The sequence below is a fragment of the Gambusia affinis genome, linkage group LG08 (genome assembly GCF_019740435.1).
Source record: "Gambusia affinis linkage group LG08, SWU_Gaff_1.0, whole genome shotgun sequence".
Classification (NCBI taxonomy): Eukaryota; Metazoa; Chordata; class Actinopteri; order Cyprinodontiformes; family Poeciliidae; genus Gambusia; species Gambusia affinis.
The window spans coordinates 11,327,424-11,354,927 of record NC_057875.1 but is presented as its reverse complement, the minus strand read 5'-3'; the positions used below and the strand labels follow the sequence as shown (position 1 = coordinate 11,354,927).

At 36.0% G+C, this 27,504-nt stretch overlaps 1 protein-coding gene across 4 annotated transcripts in view; it reads right to left on the bottom strand.

Moving 5' to 3' along the window:
- The window catches only part of sema3ab (sema domain, immunoglobulin domain (Ig), short basic domain, secreted, (semaphorin) 3Ab), a 48,779-nt gene extending 28,562 nt beyond the window's left edge, over positions 1-20,217 (bottom strand). Inside the window, exons 1-2 of one of the 4 annotated variants that reach the window (XM_044124816.1) lie at positions 20,170-20,217; positions 17,394-17,525 (exon numbers count right to left, since the gene is read on the bottom strand). The gene's annotated coding sequence lies outside the window, so the exon portion shown is untranslated. Of the gene's footprint in view, positions 1-17,393; positions 17,526-20,169 lie in introns of those variants that run through there. The other 3 variants (XM_044124815.1, XM_044124813.1, XM_044124817.1) reach the window with 3 other exon arrangements.
- Positions 20,218-27,504: the final 7,287 nt, after the last annotated feature.

The window sequence follows — 27,504 nt, the reverse complement described above, 5'->3', positions numbered from 1 at the left end:
GTTTCTACCATTATCTGAAACACAGTTATTTGCTTTTTGGACAGGTGGGCATTTGCTCCAGTGGATAAGTGTCTGTTTGGATATGCTTCAGCGGTTCACCAGGAACATGAATTTATCATCATCCATCAATATTTAAGGTAACCCGGTAAGCCTTCCGGGCTACCTGCATCTTATCTGCACAAAGAAAAGATAAACATAGTTTCTCTCTGGCTCCCATGTTCACTGAATTATTGCCTAATTGTATTTTTTTTTTTCTTTAAACAACATTCATCTTCCTCTGACTTTAATTGTTCAATACTAAGGTGTGGCCAACTTGAACTGAAATACTTTGTTGACCTCTTCACTGCTACTGGGAAACAACCTTGGATAGGAAGACTGCAAATGCAGAACAGCACAGATAATTGGCATACACAACTCTTTGTGTTCGCTGATTGTCCTAGTTGAAATTTGACTGCAGAAATCCAGCACAATGGGAGAAATCCCAGATGGAACACTGAAAGGAGATGAGGATCTAGAATTGCGTAGCAAGGTAAAGGCAAAACTAATCCAATATTGGATGAAAAGTATACTTTTATGGAAAGTTTAATTTGCCATTTTGCCAAACTATCAAGAAAAAAATATCTAGGTGGAGGGTACAAAACATAAATATACAGATTATGTGAACAATTGTGTTAAAGGAAGTGATGTTGATGGTATAAATAAGTCCTTTTCATAAATCCAAAATTCTTTCCTTTTAAACTTTGAATTTTTATATCAGATTTTATTGTAAAGTTTCAGTCTTTCTTTATAAATTAAAGTCTTCTGGGTAGCTTACCTTATGAAATAGGTGGGGAGAAATAATTAAACAGAGAATTACAAGTAAAGTTATACCTTCTAGAGAGAGATATTAGAATAATACTGTCAAGGCATCACGTTCCTTTGACATTCTAAAAATACTTTTTCAAAACATTACTGGCCAACAGCAGGGTAGTTTGTAAAACAAACAAGGGCATTTTTTCCAATTTAATCTTCCTGATACTGTTTCCGTCATTCAGAATCTCTTGACCCACTTACTCTGCTCTTCCAGCTCACACTAAAACCATTCATTCATTCATCATTTTTCTTCTGATTTTTCTCCTTTATGAAAATGGCCCTTAACTTTTAGATCTATATACTATATTATTTTACTAAAGAGTAGTTGCATTTCTTATCTACCATTGTCAGAATGTGCTAAAGCTTACGGGGGGTGAAAGGTCAGAATTCATTAAAACTAATACTGAACAGCAAGGATTAAACTTCTGACAATGCTTTGATCTCAAATAAAGGAGGTCAGTGTTGAGCTCTAACTTTCTGGTCTGGAGTGTGGAAATATCTGACAAAACCAAAGTGAGTAGATTGGGAGCTTTATAAACTTCATAGGGAACCAAATTAATCAAACTGTATTTTTTAAATCATTTCTAGAGCTTACATTGAATGGTGGGATTGTTCAGTTCTCATATTATCAAAGTTTTGTGCTTACACTTTGAATAGCCTCATTGCTGAAAATGTACTATATAAATAAAATTACCTTGCAAATGTGGTTTGTCAGGTTTGCTTATGCAGCGTTTCTCAATTCCGGTCCTCAGGCCCCCCCGCCCTGCATGTTTGAGGTGTTTCCCTTCTTGTTCTAGTCTGTCAAGTCTGTCTTGTAGTCCTTCTGTTTGCCAGTTTGCTACCAGTGATGACCAGTAGCTTTCCGCTCAGCTGTGCTGCCTGGAATTTGGACTTTGGATTATTATTTTCACCATAAAATCATCTTTATTCTCTATAACCTGGGTCCGCTGCGTTCTGCCTCACCACCTCACTTATGACACAGACGCAGAAAGACCATGAACATCAGATAAAGAGGAACTACAGAAACAACATGACAAAACAATGGTGAAGATCATAAATGTCACAGGTTCCTGTGTGACTATTAATTGGCCTTGTTGAAGTGTATTTCACTTTGTTTCTGAAAATGCAAAAGTATGGCCTCTGTCTGCTGTTCATAACTAAAATCTAAAATGAAATGTTTGTTCTTCAGCCATAATGCTACCTTACGTGAATGTTGTTGAAAACAGCTTCCCAACTGAGCTTTACATGACAAAACAATGTAAAATATAACTTTTTAATATCTAGTTAATGGGAGTTTTAATGGTAACTTTTAAATTCTGAGTTAATTGAGTAATTTGGTCTTATTGTTGGATGCCCCCTCACCACAATCACTCTTGTTATACCTACGTCTGCCAAATTGGATTACACAAAAAAGTTTGTATATGATCATAGTTCTTATGACACAGTGTAATGTGCTTGGTTTCACTTTTAAGGAAAAAGCCTGCATGTGAATTTATATAGGGCACTCACTGACCGCAGGCTTTACTACCTTTTGTGTAAAGACATCCTCTTACATATACGTCTTGCAGAAAGAAAAGGGGGATATTGTTGTGTGAGCCCCCTTGGTAAGATATCAATACTACTGAGCTTGTCACAGTTGAGTGAGAAAGGCTATTTCCTGAGGGGAACAGAGAAGCAGCACATATCCATCTTTCAATCTCTGATTACAGCAGTGATAGCAAGTACTCTCTTGCACGAATGCCAAGTCAATGCTGTGAGAATCAAAAAAGCATTCAGTGCTACTAAAAGAGAAAAAGCAAGAGAAAAGAGAAGCTTAGAGCATCCCTTTTAGTGAAAATATGTGAGGAAATGGGTCCAGCTGTCCAATTAAGCTCCAACCCAAATACACATGCCAAGGAAGGAACCCTTGGCCCTACTTTCAGTAGCCAATGTATCACGCCACATTAGTCGGGCACCAGGCCCTGCCAAGGCATCAAAGACAACAACACATAAACTGCTTTCCAAGTCTAAATTCTAGTCTATTCACCCTTCCCTTTCTACCCCCTATCCCTGTTTCTCATCCAAGGCTTCTGCTATTCTGGTTGGGTGAATCCTTGTAGTTCACAGATATGTAGAACCATAAGTGACTACTAAAAAACACAAAAAACATATTTTGTAAAAATATTGACTTCATACAAGCTCACAGATATGAAAACAATCTTCCTATCCAGAGGACTTTTGTTTAGCTTTTGCCCAGTTGGTCTCCATGTCAACTGACCCATACTGTCAGTACTTAGAATAAAGAGCATGCAACGTGCCATCACCAATCAAAACACAGTGTTTCTTTTATGTCTTCTTCCAACTGGGATACACTGTTTAGGGTATTGCATTTTGGCAGACTGAGTCAATCAGGAATGTTTTCAACAGCATGATTAAATTATTGTTAATTGGGATTTGTTTCTTTTTTTCAAAGGAACCCGACTGGTTCAACTTTCTTGTTTACTGAGCTCCAGCATAAAATGTTTAGGTACATTCAATTTAAATGAGACAGGGTATAGGGCTGCAGTCCAGCAAGAGGTGCGTGATCTGTTTTGGAAGAAATCTCCTATAGTTATGAAATATAAGCTTAAAAAATGACCATTTCATCCCAATGTTTAATTTTAGTGAAAGGATAGATGGATTGTGGGTATCAAAGATAAACTTTAAAATGTTTGTCTTTTTATAGAACCTATTGCAAATACTGATGAGCAATAAGCAATCCAGATGAGCAGTAAAGCTTGTCTGCAGCATTACACAGGAGACTGTGAAAAAAAGCATCAAATTCACCTAACTGTTTAGTCAGTCTGAAATAAAATGCTCTGATGATTCTTAAATATTATCAGTCAACATTCTGTAAAAGCTGATAAGGCAGTAGATTATATGTTAATTGGTGCAACAGACATGTCAATTCATCATCTCTTAATTAGTTTTACCTTCATTAATTTTATCTTAATTACTATGCACTAAAGTTAATTACATATTTTTATAATTATTATATCTCTGTGACTAAATTGGCAGCAGTATCATTTTGTGTCTTGGAAAAATTTGCTAAATTTTGCTAAATAAGCACTGTTTAATCGAATTTGAAATAATCAAAGTGATGATCACGACATTACTTTTATTCAGAATAATAGTCCAAACTAACACCACTTAACTGCTTTAAGATCCTTTGCATTAGAACACATCTCAGTCAGTCGAAGTCTGTGATTTGAAGTGTCCACTTTAAGGTTGGCTGTATGCTTGTTCACCTGTCAGAGCTTCTGTTCCTTCAGAGCAATTCCAATACTATGCCAATGTTTTCAAATAGAAACTTCCAGTGTGGCAGCTGATTAGCATGCGTAAACTAGCAGATCACCCATCTGTGTCAGCAGAATGCAGATTTAGAGTTGGACGTTGTGAGTGGTTCAAATAAAAGGAGAGACCATAGGAGTTTAAAAGTGTGTGCATCTTGACTGGTGAAAAGTGTTTGTAACTACATGGATGAAACAGATGAAAGATGGGGAAGAAACAGAGGGAGACATTGTTACGCTCCATGTAAACAAAAAGCAAATTAACAGGGCTGCAAATCTTGTGCCCTGATACGTACCATGAGGGGTTTTTCTCATAGGCCAATGTTTTAGATCATCATTATTGTACCAATAGGCAAAGAAAAGCTAACAAAATACAAATGTTTTTTCAATCACAATTTCATTTATTATTGGAAAAAGATTATGAAGACCAACCTCCCCCAAAATCAAAAGTAGTTTCCTAATAAAACCTTACAATTGCCTGCTTTACTTAAGACCTTAGGCATTAAAAGTCCTTTCAGACTGATAGATGCTAGTGATTGTTTAAGAATTTTGTTTTGTCTAGAAACTTGCCAATAAAGAGCCTTTACATGCTTGGGCAAAGATTGCTTCACTGGTATAAAACGTTTTCCCACTCCATCACTATAAATCTAAGCTAATATTTTTGATGGCAGAAATCCATATTGTGGATGTAAGATCTCCAAAAGACACCCTGTTTCTGTTCTCATCACATATTTTAGGTTGCAGTATTTGTATTGGGCATTGTTAGCACATTTGTGGTGTCTTACCTCTTGCTGATCCTAACGCTGTGTGTGAACAAAGTGAAATAAGAGTCATGCCAAACCATGCCACCATTATTTATAAAGCACTTTAAAATAAACTAGGGTTCACAAAGATTTGTACACTCAGAAAAAATGGCATAAAAGAAAGGCGTTGGTTAGTACATATGTGCTGTATTTCAGCAAGCTGACCCTAACCCCATGTATGTAAAAGTGATAAAAAAAATAAAAAATATGTGTGTTCTCAAGGAAAGCAATATATTTGATTTATGCTAATGTCTCATGCCAAAAAGGGTCTTCTCTGCGCATCTACCAACACATTTATTTTGCAATCTTAGAAATTCACATACTGGTCTGTTTAACTGTATATGAATCTATTTGCATTTCTGAGTGGATGTCTGAATGTGTACTCTTTGCCAAGTGGTCAGTATGGCTAAAATGCTAATTTCAACCTATTTATCAAACTAATGCAAATTATTAATTGCTAGTTCATTTGTTTTTTGTTGTTATATTTCAAAAGAAACAAAAAAGCCTTAGGTGTGAAAATAACCATGAAATTATTACTACAATAATGGCTTGTAGACATTTTTGGTCCCTTTGTAGTGTGTTGAAAAATGTTTATAGAATAAAACTTATTCTTGTTTATCCTTTGATAATTAACTTTCACATCACCAATTTTTCCACATCTATAAGATTTTATCTTCCATGCCTTGGTTCAGTTTCTCTCAGTAACTTTTGTTAAGCAATGTCACCCAGTCCCTGCCGCCATTTAAAAGCCAGCGCCAAAAGAAAGTAATACCCATTGCCTTTTCCAAGTGACCTGCAGCCGACTGAATACGGGTTGGAGCAGGACAGCTGACTGTCTCTCCAGCTGAAAGAGAGAAGAAGCTGGTGAAACACTGGAGCAAAAAGGCTTGTTGGTTCCAACAAAGTAAACAGCCATGTCTGATTGGCAAGGGATTCTTTTCAAGTTTATCCCTCCTGGTTCTGGTGAGGAAAGCTGGCGAATTAGAATTCATTCTGAAAATAGTTTACTTTTCCTCTTTTCTTTTCCCTCAAGCTTTCCCTTCTCAGATTAACTATAGATAGCAGCATATGAATGAAGACTCATTTAAAAATGTTTAATGAGTAAATAAGCATTCACTCTTTCAGTCTAATTTGCAGCAGTATTTATTGTTAATCTGTGGCTTTTATCTTTCTTTGTTTGAATTGTTATTTACTTCATTAACTCATCAGCAAATATGTTTTTCGGTTATAAAATAATCATTGGCCAATTTTATTAAAATAGTTTTCCTGTAATCTGTGATTTTAACTGAGGTGAAATCATTTTAGTATTCTCTCTGAATAGATCATCATTTTAGGAAATAAACCAAATCTTCATATTTAATTTTTTTTTTTTTTTTTTTTTTTTTGTGATGAGATTGTTTTATGAAAGGGAACAAATTCATCCTCCAAAAGAATTTTTGATAGATTATCACATTGATTTATGTATTTGCAAATATCTTAGTGTAGGTTATCAACACTTCTGCTGCATTTGAGCAAAAAACTCCTCCATATATTTGTGGTTGAAAATTCCTGTTTATATGCCTATACACCTGTTCCCTGCAAATATTGTAACCTAAGCAAATTATCACTAATGATTTTGCAAAGATTGCAATAAGTCACCTTACAACTCAACCAGAATGTGATTACTACAGAGGTACTACTGGTTTTATTTGTGGTTCCTTGGATTTTCACAGCATCTCACACTTAATCACAAAAGTGTTTTTTTTTTTTCTTTGTAACTCAAGAACTAATAAGGGATTATTAAAAACTACCCATGCAAAATACCCAGTGACCTTTCTGGTAACTATGCACATGTTGTACACAATCACATTCAAGATAGTGTTTTGAGAACATTTGGAATGTTTTCTCCCCTACAGCTGAAATTTCTAAAGTCAAATGTTGTCTGTATTTGTTACACAACCCAATAACACAAACTTTTTTAAAATTTTTTATCAGAGATTTTAACAGTCGAACTCTTCACCCTGAACACAAGAAGTATCATGAGGATTCACTGGGAATCGTTGTATTTACTGAGGCTTTTACAGATAGATTGTTGATTAGCAGAAATAATACTGAATTACAGATTGTTACCTTAGGTAAAATTATGCATGAAACTACAAAGTTACAGTCAATAAAGCCAAATTCATCCGTGAATCTTTCATGGAGTCAGTGGGACAGACTGTGTGTTCCAAACACCACAGGGCACACAAAAGGAAACAGAGAGTGAACCATGTGGTTCTCCACTGACAAAGATTTACAGCCTCCTCAATCTCTACTCCCACATAGTAGAAAAGAAGGCCTGGCTACCATTCAAAATATTATAACAGGGCACCCAGTTCTTCCTTTTCAGTTATCCAACAGATATGGCTGTTTCCTGTAAGAGCTCATTCAGAAAACAAATTAATCCATGGATGTATGGAGTTTTAATCTGAAAATATATGATATAAAAATGGAGATATTTGTAACATTATTGTGATTTTAGCTTCATCTGCACCAGTATCCACTTACACAGGAACAACATAATGCACTCCTGGCATTGTACAGATATGACATTTCAAAGACTAAAAACAAGATCCAATTGTCACTTTTTAAAGATTCAGATTTCTCTGCAGAACTATTCATAGTTGGGCCATAGACATACCGTAATTATGAATTGGAAAAAATGTTAAGTGAACTTAGATGTCAGGATCCTTTTGCTGTCTTAATGTTTCAAGGTTAGATTGAGTGAGAGTGATTAGATGACAATGCAAACCTTTGTAAGTGGTTAGGACAGAGTTTGCTTAATATTAATAATGAAGGCATGGAGATACAAGCTTCCGTCAAGTAAAGGCCAACAAATGAATCCTGTCTTCGTCACTCAACAGCTTATAATGGAGCAGTGGCATAGTAACAAATAGCTGTTGTAGAAGAGCAGAATGAAAATTGCTATTGTTGAGATAACAACTTAAGACGTCCCACTTAAAGTTTACTACAAGCCATGTAAAGGACACAGCAAATATATGGTAAAAGGTACTCTGGTCACATGAGACCAGAACTGAATCCTCAGGTGTAATTAAAAAACACTGTGTGCTGTTGAAAACAAACATCACCCAATGCACATGCAATAAAGCGTAGATGTGAAAGCATTATGCTGGGGGAAAAAGTTATAAGTTCTACTTGGGCAAATTTGGTAGTTTTGCTCTACAAAGTCTCTACCAAAAATATGGTTCTACAAAGTGGTAACTCAGGGGACCTGAATGCAAATGAGCAACAAACATTTCACTTTTTTTATTTGTGAATATGTTTGTAAACTATTTTTTAACTTGGAATATATCTATTGGATTGTACTACTTATTCTGTTTTTAAGAGTGTTGAGACTCCATTTTTTAAAATGACATTATATTTAAAAACTTAAGTAAATTGAATTACATCACAATTTTCCATTACTGTAATTTGTTTTCTTAAATAAAATCCCAACATAATATATTGTAGTTTGGGGTTGCAATTTAACGTAAGGTAAAGTACATTTGAAAGGCAACTTAGTGTCAGCAGAAAAGAATAGCTTCCCAAAATATGAGATTCATATTCATAATGTGGTTCTTTGGCTTGTGTCAACATTGACCAGTAAATTAAATATTATCTTTTAAAAGCACTTCAAAGGCCTCAGTGATCAAAACAGATCTGTTGTATTGTAGGAGTATACAAAAGCATTTTAATGTTTGTCTATAAATGTATTATTTTTATTACTCTACAACATAAATATTTTACTAGAATGATTGAAAACTCTACATGTCCCAACAGTGGTTAAAATCATTTGTTGGAAATGCAACTTGGCTATTGCATCCAAGGTTGTCAATGTAGTGCATGTGAAAAGTGAGTGGACAGTGAGGTGGGTGCCTGGAACTGGTTTCTGTGCCAAGCTGAGCTCACCAGGGTCATAAAGTTATCTAGAGTCACCACAGAAATGGTAGACAGCTGTTAGCACATTAAATGAAATACCACAGCAAGACAGCATTTAATTTTAATAGTGTTCTCCGTCCCTATCAGAGTAAGGGACAGTCTGCTGCTGTGTTGCTGGTTTAATGTCTGTGCATGTATACAGATATACACAAGTTTCAGGTTTTGGTTGGCTAACAAAGCCCTTTTGTTCTAAGTACCAACCACTGCCCATCTGTGATGTCTTGCTCTAGTGAGGACAAAGTCAAAAAGACTGGTCCAGCTCACTAAGATTTTGTCAAAAAATACCAAACAAAAAAGGTTTGTCTTACTAATTTTTCATTGCAGTAATTTCATACAAAAAGGAGGCGAGAGATAAATTGTCCCAATGAAAATATTTTTCCACTGTTATTGTCTTATTGCCTTGCCTTAATTTTTTTATTTTTTTTTACCAGATAGTTGTTAAAACCATGTTGTGACAGTGTAACATGAGACATAATCTATGAAAAGATTGAGCTCCTCCATCTCCTCCCTGTGCACATATTGCCATGAGCAAAAATTCACTGCTCCCCGTCAAAAAGAACCAATTAGGACCAGAAAGACGGAAATAAAAAAGAAAATAAGACCTATAACATTACACATCAGAAATTTACAGCAGATATCTGATCAAATATCTACATATCAAATACTAAGTAAGTGTGTCTCTTGCAGCTGAGTAGTGAGTGGAAGCACATGTATGGCATTAGAGTATAGCTGTGTGAAAATACATACCAGACTTTCAAATTTGACCTATCCGGTGTCACTATTTATTATTTCAACGTGAAGCGGAAATGTTTGGTAACTGAATCTGCACTGCATGAACAACTATGTAAACTGTAGGTGACTGTAGAAGAGGAGTAGCTATAGATAGGTGTGCTTAAGAGCTCTGCAAGTAATTATGGGAGCAAATAGCATAGTTAGTGTAGATCTGTATGTAGACTTAATAGCAGTGCCTTGCAAAAGTCCTTATACCTTCTTAACTTTTAGCATTTTTTTGTCACATTATAAGAATAAACATTTGTTTCTTGCCTTGTGAACCACTGACAAAACATTGTGAATGTATTATGAATCCAAAGGAAAATGATATATACAGAGTCAACATTATTGAAAGACCTTTTGTTATATAACTTATTGATAATGTGGCTCATAATACATTTTAATGCAATTCTAGTCAATAAAGTGTGGACACAGCTAAGGCGTTAGATTATGAAGTCAAACTTTTACAACATTTTTATAATAACTGACAGTAATAGTTACTTGACTAAGCTATAAAATGCCACTATATGCATGGAAAAGAAATAATACAGCCCCTTTATATTGAGAGCCCTATTTATGTATATAGGACCTATACCACTTATTTTTGCAGGGTCACTTGCAGGGTACTAATATCTCCAGAAGTCATTGGGAAAGAGGCATGGTATATCCTGCACAGGTTACCAGTCCCTTGCAGCACAACACAGAGACAAACAATCAGAAACACACAGTCACGCCTACGAACAATTTAGACACACTTAACCATCATGCTTTTGGACTCTAAGAGGAAGCCACAGTACCCAGAGAGAATTCAAATAAGCATGGGGAGATCATGTGAACTCCATCCAGACAGACCCATGGCTGGGATTTAAACCCTGGCGCTTCATGTTCCAAGGCAACAGTGCTACTAACTGTGGCACTGAGTGTGAACAGGAAACATAAAATTTGAATAATTTTCATCTACCCTGTTTTGGTTTTGCATTGTGTTCCTAGTTTCACTGCACTTGTTTCTTGCTTGCCTATGGTTTATACTGACAGCATTAGGCTGACATAGCAACTTGGGGTAGCTTATGTTTCCAATAAATCTCAATGTTGAAAGCAGACATGGAAAACACCAGAAGAAAATAATGCTGTTAGATGAAATGAATTAAACCTGAAAGTTACAGCAACAGTGTTTTCTTAACATCTACTGATGGTTTTGAATGTGTAAAAGGCCAGTAAATCCTTGCACATGGGCCTTTCGACTTTCAGCATATGTTTCATGTTAAAGATAATTCCCAAAGCAGCAGTTGAATTTCTGTACTGAAAACAACATGTTTAAGTTGAATTTAAAGCATCTTTTTGTGTTGGGTTTTCTATAGTCTCACATTTATTTCTTAACATTCTTTAATCTTTGGCGTAAAAGTTAAATTATTTTATTCCCCTTTCTAACAATATAAATGTCCGACAGTAATAAGAATACTTACATGCAGATACAAACACATGAGCTCCTTCCTGGTCAGGCAGAACTTCCAGCTAACCATTTGTCTGTGATAAGACTAAATATGTCGTCAGGCTTTTCAGGACAATAACTGTAGTGTCCGGTTCTGCTATGACCTTTCACACACTCCCTGCCAGCATGGAGAAAACATTCACAGCTCCATAGGGGGGCCAGCCAATTGCACTGTGACCTTGTTTATGCATCCTGTTGAAGCTTTTTTCTGTCCTTTCAAGACTTTCAAGACATTGCTGGATGTAGACAATCGTGTATTAGTACATATAATTAATTGTGCAATTCATTTTAAGAAATTTTCACATTAATATGGTTATTTTTTCTTTATCTTCACATCTGCTGTGTACTGTGAGCTAGTTGAAACACATATCCAATTGTTATTTTTAATTAGCTCATTTATAACACACTCAGGTAAGTATGTTACCATCAGTTGTTATAAATATGCTGCATATGTCAAATATCACTTAAAATAAATTAGACTTTGCAATTTGCCTTGAAATTGGGCCTCTATTTCTTTAAGAAGCTCCAGCTCTGTCCAATTCTCCACCTTCAGCACATCATCATAAAATTTCTCCATTAAGCATTTAACCATATTCTTACAAGCGTTGCACTGACAAGCAGCTCATATGAGGAACTCGGCAGATGCCCAGTTCCACAAGGTGTTCGGTAATTGCTGGTGTTGCAAGGAGCTGACCGGGCAGTTGTGGGGAAGGGGCGCTATTTGCGACAAAAGCTCGGTTTGGAGACAGCAGCTCCAAGGAGGAGCTGCGTGGAAAAGGCAGCGCTGGGTGAAACCAAGCAATTTGTACACCTGCATTGCTGCCACAGGAAATTAAAGGAATTCTCAGTAATCAAAGTGACACTCCAAGTATGTTTTTGGATGAGGGAATCACATTAACATCAAGTAAAGCTCAAAAAAAGCTCAAACAATTTTACATAACACTACCTCTTTAATACCTATGGCTTGTCAGATAGTTATTAATTTCAGTTATTAATAAATAACTGAAACTGAAAGCTATTTGGCTATTATTTGGTATGTTTATTTAGTAATGAGAAGATTTTATACTTTTTTGAGATTTAAGGGGACCCAGGAATGGTGGGAAGGAAATCAATTTACTGTGTGGTCTGAAAGTCAATACTCCTGTTATGAGATGCTACATGCCAATAGTCTTTTCAGATTACTTGACATGGGGATCTTAGCGGGACTTAAAAAGCAGAAGCACACGCTAACACCCAGTTAGACTTGTTGCCCAATTCCAGTCACAAGTGTAGAAAAAGGGTCTAGTTGTGGTCTTCAGAGAGTAAGCACTACAGCTTTTGTCTTCAAAATTACAGACTGTAATTACAGCAGTGAGAAATAGAAGTACAGACTGACCCTAAGCTATTTAGTTTTTTAAAATATTATTCTACTATAATGGAGTCAAAGGCCACAAAAAACAGTCACTTTTGTGTACTCAAATGGAAGATGAAGTGATTGAACAAACATAAAAACAAATCTGTTCTGTTATGTTGAGAAGCAAAACGTTTTGTTTTTTTGAAGATGGTTTTGACTGTAGTAAAAACAGTGAAAAGTCCTTGCTGTGCAGTTTGTGGTGTACAGTGATGAAAAACAGTGTACGTGATTATGACAAAATGTATTATCAGATCAAGCAGCTGTGGCTCTGATAGTTGAAAAAACAAAACTGTCGAAAGTAACCCACCAGATTACTCCAGTTAAACAGCAACTGTGTTGAAACCAATAACAGCAACATTTTAATCCAGCGGTGATGAAAACCAAAAATACCTAATGAAATTTTATGTACATGAAAATGAGTAATTATTTCTTACCGGGCAACATAAGAAAACATTTAAGAAGGACGAAAACAATACAAAACACCTTTTGTTTTAGGAGCATCAATAATTTTCAGTATAGGTACAGAACCCAGGATTGTTTTGTAGAATCGGAGGACACACATGTGCTATCGCCTGTCACACTTAAGGTTTAACTAGTCTAGCGGCCGGTGTACAAGTCAACTCAGCTATCTTTGCTTTTCCCACACACACTCGCACACACAATGCAACGTGATTGGATTTGGGGAGAAGGGCGTGACTAATTAGCCATACAAAGAAACCTGGAATGGAGTAGTGGAACGGAGTGGCAATGTAATCACAATACACTGTAAGCTATGTAATGTGTTTTGAGGCAGTTGACCAAAATCCCAGAAGATTTTTAAATTCCCCCCGGACATTTCTTTAGGTTTGAAAAGTAGGACATGTCCAGGAAAACGAGGACGTCTGGTCACCCTATTTTAGATTCATATAAATTACATTACAGTATAATAATGCAAAATGGCTTACATTATTACAACCTTCAATGATACTATGAAGTATAGTCTCCAGTAGCACCCCAGAAAGCAGTGCCACATTTTCTTCTTAAGGTAATCCTAATCTTTATTTATAGTAAATGTAAGTTCTTTCAAAAGTCACATTAGCATTAGCACATTAGTAAGCAAATAGTGCTTACTCCCAAAACTGAATTATGGATCAGTCTGCAAACAACCCTCATGTCTAATTCAGAGAGGTAAAAATTCAAGAGACTTAACCAGTAAGTTATCTAGTTTTAATTATGTTCATTTGTGCATAGCAGAGTGCCTCTGACTGCACCCCAGAAACAAGCTTATCACTGAAACTAAGAATAGTCCCATTTGTATTACCGCTAGCTGGGGGTTGATGGGAAAAAGTCAGCAAGGAGGCAAAGGGGGAAGTGACATTTTATTTTTTGGGAGATTATGAGTAGACACAGGGGCCTTCATCCATCAGTGAACATCTCCTTTATTTGACATAGATGTATACAAACACACACAAGACCTGACCACGGACCCCAACAAGCTCTCAATGACAAGAATACACTTGATCTTCAGTACAAGCTGCTTCCATACATTACATTTCAAATATGCACCACTTGACTATTTTGGATCTAACCTCTATTTTGAAATGTAATAAATAATGATCTGTGCTTAAGATATCTGTCATCACAGGGTGCGATGTAACAAACTGCCGGAGACCGGTGGCAAAGATGAAGAGAAGTAGGTGGAGAAGAAGTGTAAGAGTAGACACATGAGAGGAGGGGAGAGGAGGAGGAGATGGGATAATCATCAGGATGTAAAATTCCTGCAGTGCTGAGGGGGTTTTCTTGACTTTAGATTCCTGAAGACCTCAGGCTGGTATTGCTGATTAGAAGCCTGACTTTGCTAAACAGTAGTTTTGAAGCTTTGATATACTACTGTGCTCCTGTTGACTCAGTTGTTGGAGGTCTGAGTCTGAAAAAGGATAGACAGATAGATGGACACAAGAGTTCCAATAACAACATATCAGTGGATGCCTAGCAGTGTGATTTATGCTTATCGCTTGACAACCACGCATGAACACACAAGCACTCTTCTCACATGTCAGGTAATAGATTGGGACCCTCTGCTACTGACTTTGCCACAGAAGCTGAAAACTTCATCGATGTCCCTGGCTCAAATAAGGTAAACAGGCCTGCATAGCCTGTATGATCATATGACGGCAGGAAATGGACCTGGGCCTAAATAGACTGAATGTATTGTCTTTATTTACATATAGAAAATACAGACATGAATGCCTAATATCGAGTAGCTATTCAAATGTGGGTTGGCAGTACTACTGATGTCTTCTAATCATATATCATTTGAAATAATTGGATAATTGTAGCAATTGGTTTTGCTCTGTCCATTTAAGTTTGTCACTACAAGCTTAACTTTTGAGGTCTGTTTTTATTCCGCTGCGAAAAAGACAAACCAGGACATTTAAGGTTTAGGATAAAAGGATAAAAGGATAAAAATTTAACCCTCCTGTTATGTTGTGGGTCAAATTGACTCACTTTAGTTAACAATTTAAAAATAACTATTTTTAGCTATTTACGGTAACTATTTTTAACTATTTTTAAATAGATATTTAACTATTTAAAAATAGTTAAATAACTATTTTTAAAAAATTAGTTATTTAACACAGACACACATGCGCACACACACAAGCCCACTTTCTCACTATTCTCTTTACTTCACTAGGAAACTGCGAGAAAGCAGGTGTTCATACATCTTTTGATGGGAACCTTTTCTGTTCCCGTGGGCAAACTCCACCCACACTTAGTGGACATAAATACTCTCCCCATGTCTCATTTATCTTGATTTTAATCAACGGGTCAATTTGACCCTGAACAGTAAGTGTGTCTGAATTTCAATTATAAAGATTGCTCATTGAAAAAAAAAAATCTAAATGTAATATAAAAAAATTTACAAAAGATCAATTTCAAGGAAATTATTGTATTTTTGTTTGAAGGTTTTTTTCAGTGGACATAAAAAATGTAAATTCCACTTTTTATGTCCAAATACGTAAACGAGTAAGTTGTCGTCATTGATCCTTTAATTGTGAAAAATAAAAAAAACATCATTGCGCAAATATTGATTGAAATGGTTAGTATTGGAGTTAATAATCAGATGCAAAAATGTTTTGGAGGAATTTTTTGGTTTCTGACGCTATTGCACTCCCCGGCTCAATTTGACCCACAAACATTATTGATGTACCTCAGAAGCGAACATAACAGGAGGGATAAATTGATTAAAATTGAGATTCTTCTTAACATTAGTTTACATATTATTCAGTGATGCCCTGTGATAGACTGGTCATCTTACCCCTTGGATAAGCATGTAAGATTATAGATAGAAGGATGGATGGATGGATTAATGAGTGTATAGATTGGTTTTCTTTTTTGATTAAAATTTGTTTTCATTAGCTTGACTATTTAGTTAACTATTTGCAGTACACAAGTGTTACATTGAAATGGCTTTTCTTTGTAATCATCCAGCTGACTTCTTCACATAAGACATTAACCCATTGTTTGTTCATTCTATAAAGCTACATTTTTGTTCTAAAAATAACTCACTAGACTTCACCAACCTAAAACTAGAATACATGTTTACAGTGTATGAGAGTAATCTATCCAAGACAAAGAAAATCAACATTTTTGAAATAAAGAAAAACATAGAATTGAGAATTAGGTTAGATTGGGCTACATATCAGCATGTGAGATGCGGTACCAGGTGGCTAATAGGTGCTAAGGGTGAGTCATGTGGCAAGACAAAGCACATTACTGCATAAGCCATAACATTAACATTCCACTGCCATTACAGAAATAATGACATGCTGTTTGGTGGCCAACAACATATAACCCACTCATCTGCATAATAATACTAGCCTTACAAATCATACAGGAGAGTGATACCTCTCTGTAATCCATCTTGTCTTATTTTCCCTCATCTGAACAATCTAACAGTTACAGACATGAGAGAATAACCATTACCATACACTTTGCATAAACAAAGCCAGTTTGAAGTGCATTGGGGACATTTTCCTCTAGGATTATAAGCAGTAGTTTGATTTTTATGTTGTGGATCTATATCATGTGTATTTATCCTACAGGATGAATATACATGTGCACTTTAAATAATAAAAAAAATGCATGTGAGGTACTTGTTGGCAGCTTAGTGATGTTTTTCCCAGTAATAAGGTCAGACACCATGCCAAAAGAAATTCCAGATTTAGACAGAATTGTAAGACAGGAATAAATATACAGAACAAGACGAAATTAACTTAATTTCATTGGTAGTTAAAATATCCAAGTAAATGTCAAGACGTTAATACAACCAACAGGAGAGAATAATATCAGGTTGAAATACCTAAATACCTTAAGGTACTGAAAATAACAAATTCTAGGAAAAGGCATCTAGAACTGAGAATGCCATACTATATATTAATATGATCACGACATTTATATCTTCATCCCTCTCTTGTTTTTATTCAGTAACATTCACTCACCCCCCCCCCCACCCCCCCCCCACACACACACACACACACACACACACGCAATATTAAATGGAAATCTGAACCACCATAAAATTCAAAGTAGGTTAAATGTGACCTCCATGTCTTTTGTGAAATATATGACCTGCTCATTCTTCCACATATTTCACTATTAAGTATTGCAGAAAGAGCCATAAAGTGGCAGTGAGTGCAGTCATCTGTTACTGGCAGAAGGTGACTTAGGTTGAATATCCTTCTGTTCTAATGATAACTCTGCCCTTCATGCTTGCCAAAATTGGTGGCTGTCGTACCTGTTGCCAGGCTGGCACTTTGAGAAGGGAAAAAATATTGTACCTTGTATAGTTGCAGCAGGAGTTTGCAAGTCCCTATGCTGGATAACAGGAATGTTGTAGGAGGCAACATGACAACCCACATGCACATGGGGTTCAAAAACGCTTCAATGATTGTGCCATGTGGGCAGGTGTTCTAAAACGTAAGGTAAAAACAAGCAGCAGTGTTAAGAGAGTCACATGATAAAGACACTACATACATATAAAAGTTCATAGTTTCTGAAACCTAACATAAACAATATTCATAATAGGCTTACATGTGCCTGGTGATGATTAAGAAAAGTAATTAGCCTGCAATGGATGTGGAATGAGTTCATTAAGACAAATGCTTGGAAATGGGTCTTATCACCATGAGAGAGGCATTGGCAGCTTGTCCTTCATGAAAGCACAGAATCATCCATCAGGCAAGTCTGTTTTTAAAGTGAAGGAAGCTCTCTGATGACCTTCTATGATCGCCAGGCTGTCTTCTCTCCCATTATGAATGAATAATGAAGTAAATTGTGCGTAGAAGAGCTCTGGAAGTTATTTTTCAGTTACAGGTATAAACAATTGACCCTTCAGACATGACCTTTTGTTCTATAATTAGTATTCATTTTCTCAACTACAAATGAGCCTGGATCTGTAAAGCCTTTTTTTTCTTATTTATCTTTACAACATAAAACTGAAACTGATAGTGCTGGAAAATGCCAATTCTCACACTTTTTCCAAGCTATGCTGTCATCTCAGAATTAAGTACAACTTGCATTTTAACATACATGTGATGGAAGTCTATAAATGTATTAAAATTGTGCCTAGTTGGGTCCCTAAAGATCTATATATACAGCTTCTACAGTTAGTCTGACAATATTTTTATTTAGGTTGCCATTTTCCAGTAGTTTTCTCTGGTAAACATTGGCCAGATTTAGTCTTTTGTAACATGTTTGTGAACTTAGACTGGCACCTGGGGACTTTAACATCCTTCAGTTTCAATAAAACTGTTGTGTTTGGAACTCATCCATTTGCAAAAACAGAGAGTACTGTTGTGTGCATCTGTTATTACATAACAACTAATTCTCTTTCCAAAACAGCCAGCGTGGCCCTCATTAAAGTGATGAACTGAGATAAATATGCAGGCATTTCTTTAAAAAAGTCTTGAGTGGAAAAAAAAATTGCAAAAGTACATTTATTTACCAGAGGCATGTTGATAAGCCCATGCTTTTTCACTGCTCTTAGCAGGATCAAGTGAAAACCTATGTTGCTGCAGCAGTTTGAAACATTTTAACTACCGGTAAGCTTTTCATCCCCCAACAGTGGCAACTCTCTCCCTTTAACATCTAACAGAAAGTTAGAACATACTGGCATTTACAACGTTGTAGTTTAGTAATGAGCTGCATAGACCTATAAAACTATTCCTGGAAGTGAAATTGTATTTCCTGAAAGTTTTTGAGTCTTAGCATAAGGGTACATTTAAACTAGTAAGTGTAGATAGTTTCTGTTCTCTGTAAATGCTAACTGTAAAATGTGCATGTGGGATAAAAAAAAAAAAAAAGGTTAGATTTTAAGTACTTAGGTAAAAGATTCACAATCATTCACATTAGCCTGTGGAGGGTGTCCTTAGAGTTTATATGTCTTACATAATTTGGGGAAAATGTTTTCAAAATTAGACTAAGGCTGTTTGTTACACAGAAGTGCAAAATAAAGTAATGGTAAAAATATGCGACCAAATGGAAAACCAGATTTCAAGTCAAAAGGTCAACAAGGTGCGGCATCAAACTGTACTGAAAGGCATATCCATTTCATGGATATTCTCTCTCCATTTCCCACTTAGATCTGCAGATGCCAGCAGCAACATGAGACACACACGCACACACTTAGAGAGATACGCAAACTGAAATACTTTTGCTGCTCTACATTAGGGTTAACATTAGAGTGTCAATCTTCATATGGCATGTTTACAGCTAAACTATATGACATTAACTCCACCTTGAAATGGGAGTACATGAAGCATGTGAAATTAAAAGCATAATTTGTGTGATGACTGAGTGTTAAGTGTTTACTGCAGATCACATGAATCACACTGTGACTCTTCATAACTTCCCCCAGCTACAGTTTAAAATGTGGACCAACAAGAAGAATCTGTCATGTTCAGGAAGTTGGTGAGAGACCCATCTCACATGTTCTTATAACAATAATAATAATAAAGATAGTTATTCTTCTTATAACAATAATAATTTATAATATATTATTATACATTTATAATAAAATTATTGTTATTTTTGTTGTTGTTAATATGGTTTAGCGATTAATAAAATGGGGTCTACAAGGCCAAAATAAGCAAATAAATCCATAATATCCACAGTTGAGGAACAGTCCAGCCTTTTGCCACTTCAGCTTTGGGAGTGGTCAACATGGACAATGTCCACCTCTGTTTCTGTGTCCTTGAGCCAGACACTTCACCCACCTTGTCTACTATTGGTGGTCAGAGTACCTGGTGGTGCCGGTGCATGGCAGTAGTGCCTTTGTCAGTCTGCCCCAGGGCAGCTGTGGCTACTATCCGGTAGTTTGCCACATTCAGCCTGTGAGTGTTAAGACTACTTCCTCTGAGACCAAGGCCAAGCTGTCTAACTTCAGCGCATATTTCAGGGCATTGCTTTTTGTATATTATAAAATTCAAAGATCGAAAAATGTTTTATTGTGGGAGTGCACATTTATGCCACTTGCATATTTTTATCAACGTGTTTTTCATCTTTGGTTGGTTATTATTAATAATTCTTGTTAAATTTGTTTTATTGGTTTCTTACCTTCTTTGACCCTTGGGAGTTTTTCTAGAGAAAAGTTCTGGTCAGGGCTTTGAGCACCTAATTATTTAGAGAGGATAATTGGACTGCACCACCAGCTCTTTCTGAAGAGGGGTTCATTTTCTTTAGTCAAATTAGCTTCTTGTACTTGACTAAAGACTTTGATTTATTATTTTTTTCTTTGTGTTTAGTTTATAAAAAAAAAAACTGTACTCTGTTGTCTTCTTGTAGTTAGTAGTTGTATTGTTACCCCTATTTGTCATGAGTTGCGTTTTTCTTTCGTTCAGTGTTGCTTAATGCCCACCACCTGGGCGTAATTGCCACAGCTGTTTTCATTATTTTGTGATTGTGTCTTATGTTTCTCTGTGTATTTAAGCTCACTTGTTGTTCCCTGTCTTTGTGAGATTATTGTTGTTACCAGCTGCACTCGCAGCTAATTGTCATCGGAAAGGTACCAGCGTAGCAATAAAGTGATTATTTTCTAACTTTAAGCTGAAATCCTGGACTCATCTGTGTTCACCATGACGCTTCACGACACTATTGTTTTCTAAAAATCTGATCAGCCATTATGTATGCCCTTGTGTGTTTTGCTTTGCTTTGTCATTTAGTATGAAAATTATTTGCTCAATTTTCTTTTTTTTCTATTTTAGTGAGTTCAGGCTTGTGTTATAAATATAAGTTTTGGGTTAAAATTAAACCCCAATTTTTATATTCATTCATGTGATTCCTCCAGCTTTTAAACTTGGTCCATCAGATGCTTGCTTCCAGCACAAAAAAATAAAAATAAAAATAGTGCTTTGGGTTATATCAATACATTTTTTGTGGAAAGTTTTACTTCAGAAAATATTCTAGCAACATTCTGCACAAAAGAGCATGGCTTCAATGTAGAACAGTGTTGTTGTCCAAGTGGCCTGTATAGTTCAGACCTTTCACCCACTGAAAATGTTGCCTCATTCTGAAACAAAAAACACAACACAGAGCACAAAAACATTTGGTAACATAAATTGTATGCGAAGCAGGAATTACAGATGAACAATCCAGAGTTCTAAGTGGTGTCGACATGATCTTCTTCGACCTTTTCTGACCTTGATCTTAGTAATTGTATATTTTTGGGAAGGCAGTATAATCTCTTGGTTTCAGTATATCACAAATTGACTTTTAGGTATGTCCAAATATTGAGTTCAAGTGTTTTAAAAATTACAGGGACTGATTATTTAGAGCCAATGAGAGGTTTTCAGACTTTTAATCATCTCTAATACAAGTCTAAATCTAAGACAAACCCTTGAACTGTGTTTCCTAAAACAATAGGCTCCTAAAAAATGACTCTTCTCTGTGTTTCTACCACTATATTCACTGCCAGGGCTAAAATTGGCCTGGCTATATTAGACCCATGGAACAAAGTAAGTATGTATTAATGTTTGTCACTCAAAACCAAGTTCCTAGTTTAAAAATGTATGTGCATGTGCAAAAACCTTTTTGAAATTTGAGTACTTTCTTTACACTCATGCTAGAAAAATATCTGAAAATCCTTTCTGGACCACATGGTTCTAGAAAATACCCATGTTTGCTCAGCTCATTAACTTTCATGGCACTCGATACTCCCATGTGGTTTGGGGTTTCTACAATACAGGGCAGACACAGGACAGCCACATAGGTTATTGTTTAATATGTTCAATAGCAGTTTTCTCTGCCCTCTGCTACCACCATTTGCTTCTTGAATTTCAATAACATCAGACTGTCTGTTACATAATTTTGCAAGAAAGCAATGCTTATGATTCTGTCTTTTTTCAGATTATGACATACAGGCTATAGAAAATACCACATTGAGTTTTGCAACAGGAAAAACCAAAAAGCATAAGAAAAATGACAAAGGTTTTCATAGTTCATTTGTTTAAAGTTGGTTGTAAAACACACTTAGAATAAATCAGACTACCTCTAAACATATTCTTGAGTAATGCTAGACCTCCTTTTATGGCAGGAGCGCTGCATCAAATATTCTTCTTGGAAGTGAAACAGCTCCTTTCCCAGTTCGGTTTAAAGTGCCTATTGGCAAGGCAGAATATTTTCAGAGAGAGCACTATTTTGTTATGATTGAACAAAATACTGCATTTCTTAACACCACTGGCATAAAAAGTATTTGATGGAGCAATGGGATGGGTTTAGATATTGTTCCCCTTTACCAAATACTTGTTTTCACATCTATAGTACTGTGTCTGGTTGCATTTACACAATGAAAGAGCTGTGGTTACAGTGGACCATCTGTGACCTGCACCTTGTCACATTCAAGTAATATTTTCTGATCAAATCAAATAAGATGTTGCATTTAAGTGTTGTGGAAAATTGTAAAGGGAAAAAGTTCACTTTAGACACTTACTGGATGAACATGTAGCAACAATGGACAGTCACTTGTACTGAGACATTGACTCTGTAATTCTTCTTTATAGTGATTGTGCATCTTCAAGGAACAGTGAAAAGGAAAACTCCGCCTTACCAGGAAGAAACTTCCAACTGAACCAGGCTCAGTCTGAGCGACCATCTGCCAGAACAGGCTGAGTATTTGAGAAGACATAGCATACACACAAAAAATACAATCAGCAATCCATGAATACTTTCTATGTTACAAAAGTAAAACGTTAATGGCTGTAGTAACTCTTTAATAATTTCAGCAATAATTATGATTCTGTCTTTTTTCAGATTACGACATACAGGCTATAGAAAATACCACATTGAGTATTTTCACATTTTCACATTGAGGCAGTTCACAGAGGAAAAGGCTGTGAACTGCCTTTTCCTCTGCTTATAGGTGTTCATTATGTCAATGTCGGGTCCCCAGATCTGCAGGCAGAAATCCACTAGTTCCTTGGTTTCCCCTGAGACGATAAGGGGTCTTCTTGTCTGAAGTGCTAAGCCCCTCTCCAATTTAAAACTCCTTAAGAGGTTAACAGTTCACCAGCTCTCTATTCAAAGAGTGCTGAGATTCCTAAACCTGCTGTATTTAAACCTGATCAGGAGCTGTAGGAAAGCTGATGAGGGATGGCCAATCTGAACCACAACCTCATTAGGTGTTGAATCATTTTCACAAAGTATAGGTATAAATAAAATCAATAGTCATGATCTTCCACCTTTCACCTGTTTAGTTCTTGGTCATCTACACACACCTCCCTTTATTTCCTGAAAATCTTGAAGGCCAGTTCCTCATCTGTTGTGTGCTTATATTTCACCAATATCACAGCAGTTGTCACACCTCATTCTTTCATACATTGCATAGTTTATAGTTTCTCTCAAAAACCACAACTCATTTAACCAAAACGGTTTTCATTTCAAATTAATCATTCACATATTTGATCTAACACATCACAGATCACTTCAGTTATAATCATCATAGTCACAGTTAAATTTTCTGTAAAGGAAAACATGACTCATTTTAATTATTTGTAATCAAAATCCTACTTGCTCACTTCTATATGATAAAACAGACAATATCTGTTTTCAGACACGCCTTTTATCTGTGGGCTTTATACTATTAGTCAAAGTTAATCTGCCATATTTTTTTTTTTTAAGTAAATAGTCCATGGAGATAAAGAGTGGCCTCACCTATTATTTAAAGTAGGTGGTTCCACTGGCAACAATTCACAAAGTTCTATGTGTCTGTAGTCTGAGTTATCTGCATCCGCAATGAGACAACGATGGTGATACAAGTCATGAGAAAGGCTAACCTTGAGAAACTCCTGTTGTGGCAGATTATCTGTTTCTGTCAATGGAGACTTCAAAATCCAGGATATCAGTGGCATAAGCTTTATCACAATATACTATGTAACACTGATGAGAATTTTTTTGATTCAAGCTTTTGCATTTTCTGGTTTTTACATGGTATTGTGGCAGCCTTTTTTTTTAATTACTTGAGAGACAAAGATCCTGACAAGGGAATCCTAAGTGATATCCTGTCATCTTCATTTTTAATATTGCTAAAGAGTACAGTCAGTTTCTGTTCTTTACAGGAAGGGTTTTGTGTTAAGCATGAAAAAAGAAAAGCAATTAAAGGACTGCCAAATATTTTGGACGCAACAACACTGGTTCTTTCCTTTCTTCAATAATTTATGTGTAGCGTATCAAGGCACATGTTTCAACATTCTGTAGCTGTCATCAGGCAAAATAAGTAATATATGACAAGGCTGTTGCATTAAATCTAAGGATGTCTCCCAAGGATTGTTTGACTGACATTTCCATGTTGGATAAAATAAGATATTTTTCAGAAAGCAATTCATTTGAACATAGTCCCGCAACATTAGAATTAGCCATGTATTGGGACATTAATGAACTTAAGACACTCAGAAGAACAAAAAAACAATTTAACTGTTGGCACATATGATGGAATATGAATGATTAGCCTGAATACAATGTATTAGAACCTTTATCTGAAATGCATAGCAGTTTTTTTTTTTTTCATGTTTTGTGACCTTTGGCCCTGTTGGAGATGTTAAGGTTCCTAACTAAATGCCTTGAGTCCAATAATAGAGACTATAGCTTAATACTCAAGAGAACTCTAGGTCAGGGAGGTATTTCCTGAATTTATACGTCTTTTGAAAGCTGCTTTCCACATACAGTACATAACAGCTAATACATGATCCATGTTATTCACTATATCCTGCCTGTCCTGCAACAGATCCTGCAGTGATGAGAGATTACTTGTGTCCATAAATTAGGCAGAAGGGAGTGCAGGTAGTTATTACACTTCAGGAACAACTGTTTCTAGCTCATGCACACATACCTCATTTTCTAAAACCCCTCAGGCAGCCATTAATACTCCCCAGCCCAACAGACCTTTGCAACACTTGGTTGCCTATGCATTGGCCCAGAAGTTGACTGTCAACCCCTGAACAGCCCACACCTGCACCGCTGCAGAAGACCCTTTAATAAAAACAGAGAAATAACTCTATCGTCTAACATCTCAATTCCACTCATTTTCTTCCCCCTTTGGCTCAGATCTTGCTGTCATGTCTTTAGATGACTTAATTTGGGCATTGAGAAGCCAACACTAAACAATGATAGAAGATACAGACCTGAAATAATTCACACTAATGAGTGTACCTGAACATATCAGATGAAAACATTCGCTCGCAACACACACACAGTTTTCACAAAGGCCCTTTAAAGTATTTCTAATCTTTGTGATTTAGTAACCACAGCCTCCCATGATGACTGGGTCTTGAATTTTTGACATATTAATGTTAATAAGACCCTGACATTTAATACTCGCACAGCCTTGATTGAAGGCCTATCAGTACAAGTCCTTTGTATAACAATATGTGACCATCGAACCACATCTTCAGGGTCATTCGAGGTCGGTGGCCCTAAAATGGTGGCCCACGGTCCACATCTGGCCAGCAAGTCGTCTGTTCTGAACTGCTGTCTGCAATTTGTGGCCAGTCCTGATCCAGATATTGTTCTGTTCCGGATTTTCAACATTAACAACAACTACTCTGTGACTTTGGTCTGACTTGAATGTGCTAAAGAAGTGACAACAATCTGTTGATTTGATGTTACTGGGTCCTGGTTGAAGGCACCAGCAAAACTGTTTTTTAGAAAAAAAGAAGTTGGAAATCTATTAAGTTGGGTAAGCATGCCATGCTCCTAGTTTGCCAATAAAATTAAGATCTATAATGAAACTGGCAGCTTAAAGAGGAATGGGCTTATTAGTTTTTATTCTCACTAGACCAATATGGTTAAAAGGTTATAGGGAAAATATGATGTAAAATCAACATTTTTGAACTTTACATCATGTTCTTTCACGCATGTTTGAGGAATCTTTTATTCCTCGTGGTATTTTGAAGAGGCCTCTCCTCAACGACAATAAGGAATGGAGTGCTCACTCTGAGTAGTGTAGGTCTTAGTACAAGAAGTCTTACATTTTAACTTTCTGAGATCCTTGAATCCCTTTAGCTTTGCACTTCTTTCCCCATTTTTTGACCTTTTACATTCATTTTTAAGACATTATTTAAACTCCCACCTCACATTTGTTTTCACTTAATTGTTGCAGTAGTTTCTTGTTTGCCTTACCCTTTCCTTCGTACAAAGAGTCTAGAAAACTTCAAAACTTCACTGACAGACCCAGTTTAATTCAAGTCAGTGGGAGAAAACCCAGTCCGAAAGAAAATAACCCTTAATTCTGACAACAAAATGTCAGACTAAATCAAATTCTAGGTCAAAAAATAAGATTAAGATTTCACGTTAAGCTTTCACAGAGAGAAAATTGATAAGTATTTATAGGATCTACATGTGAATGTGAGTTGACCAATTGAAGTCATACCGCTAAATTATCTCCTAATAACTTTTCTCCATTCAAATGTAAAGGTCATGTTAACCTCTGGGTTAACCATGCCTAGGGAAGGTATTAAGAAGAACCATGGGATTTATTGAGCAAAGCTTTCTATATGTGATAAAGTTACTGATGTTAAAAAGTCCTTAAAAAAAAAACTAAGCAGATCTGCATATAGATCCGTCTATATGCAGATCTATATATTGACCTAGTTACTACAGCATTCTAAAGGTAGTACACATTTTTTCCAATATTAGAAATAAACAAAAAATCTATTACATTAAGCAAGAAATGTGAAAGGAACATGTTGGTCATGCTTTGAGCTTTTTTACTGCTTGTTGTTGTGCTACTCTGATGTCCCTTTATAGTTTCCTTTTTTGCAGAGGAGAAAGCAGTTTGCTCTCTGTAGCTGACTGATAAATAAACTATAAACAAGGAGGAAGTGCCTAAAATATTTATTATCTCTGTTACAGCAAGCATGAAATTTCACTGTGAATAAACACAAAGTAGACTAGTGCAAAAATATTCAGCTCTTACATCAACGATTATTAAACTTTCATCTAATCAACGACCCTGTTTAATTTAGATGTATTCTGCTGTCAGCAATGCATTGTATAGAAGAAAACATGTTACTGTGTGGAGTATATAATGCACAAATGTTCTATCAATTTGAATCTTATGTGATTACAAAATGTAAATCAGGTCAGGTGCTTTTGGTTATATAATACTTGCTACTTAATTTACTTTTCAAGCTTTCCAAACTTTCTTCCCTCAAAACATTTTAGAGAAATGTGCTGTTGGTCGTGCATTTTCTATTACCTATTACCCACACTTGCTTTGAACAAAAGACCAGCTGGTCCTCAATCATTGTGGCATCTGCACAGCGCAGGGGGAATTGAGTTGCTAAATTAGGAGAGGCTCAGCTGAACTAACCCTAACCCATTTCTTTGTGTGCTGTAAGTGCAGCAATGATTGTGTTTGATTCCATATCTGCCTATAATGCAAAAATGAAATAAAACTGA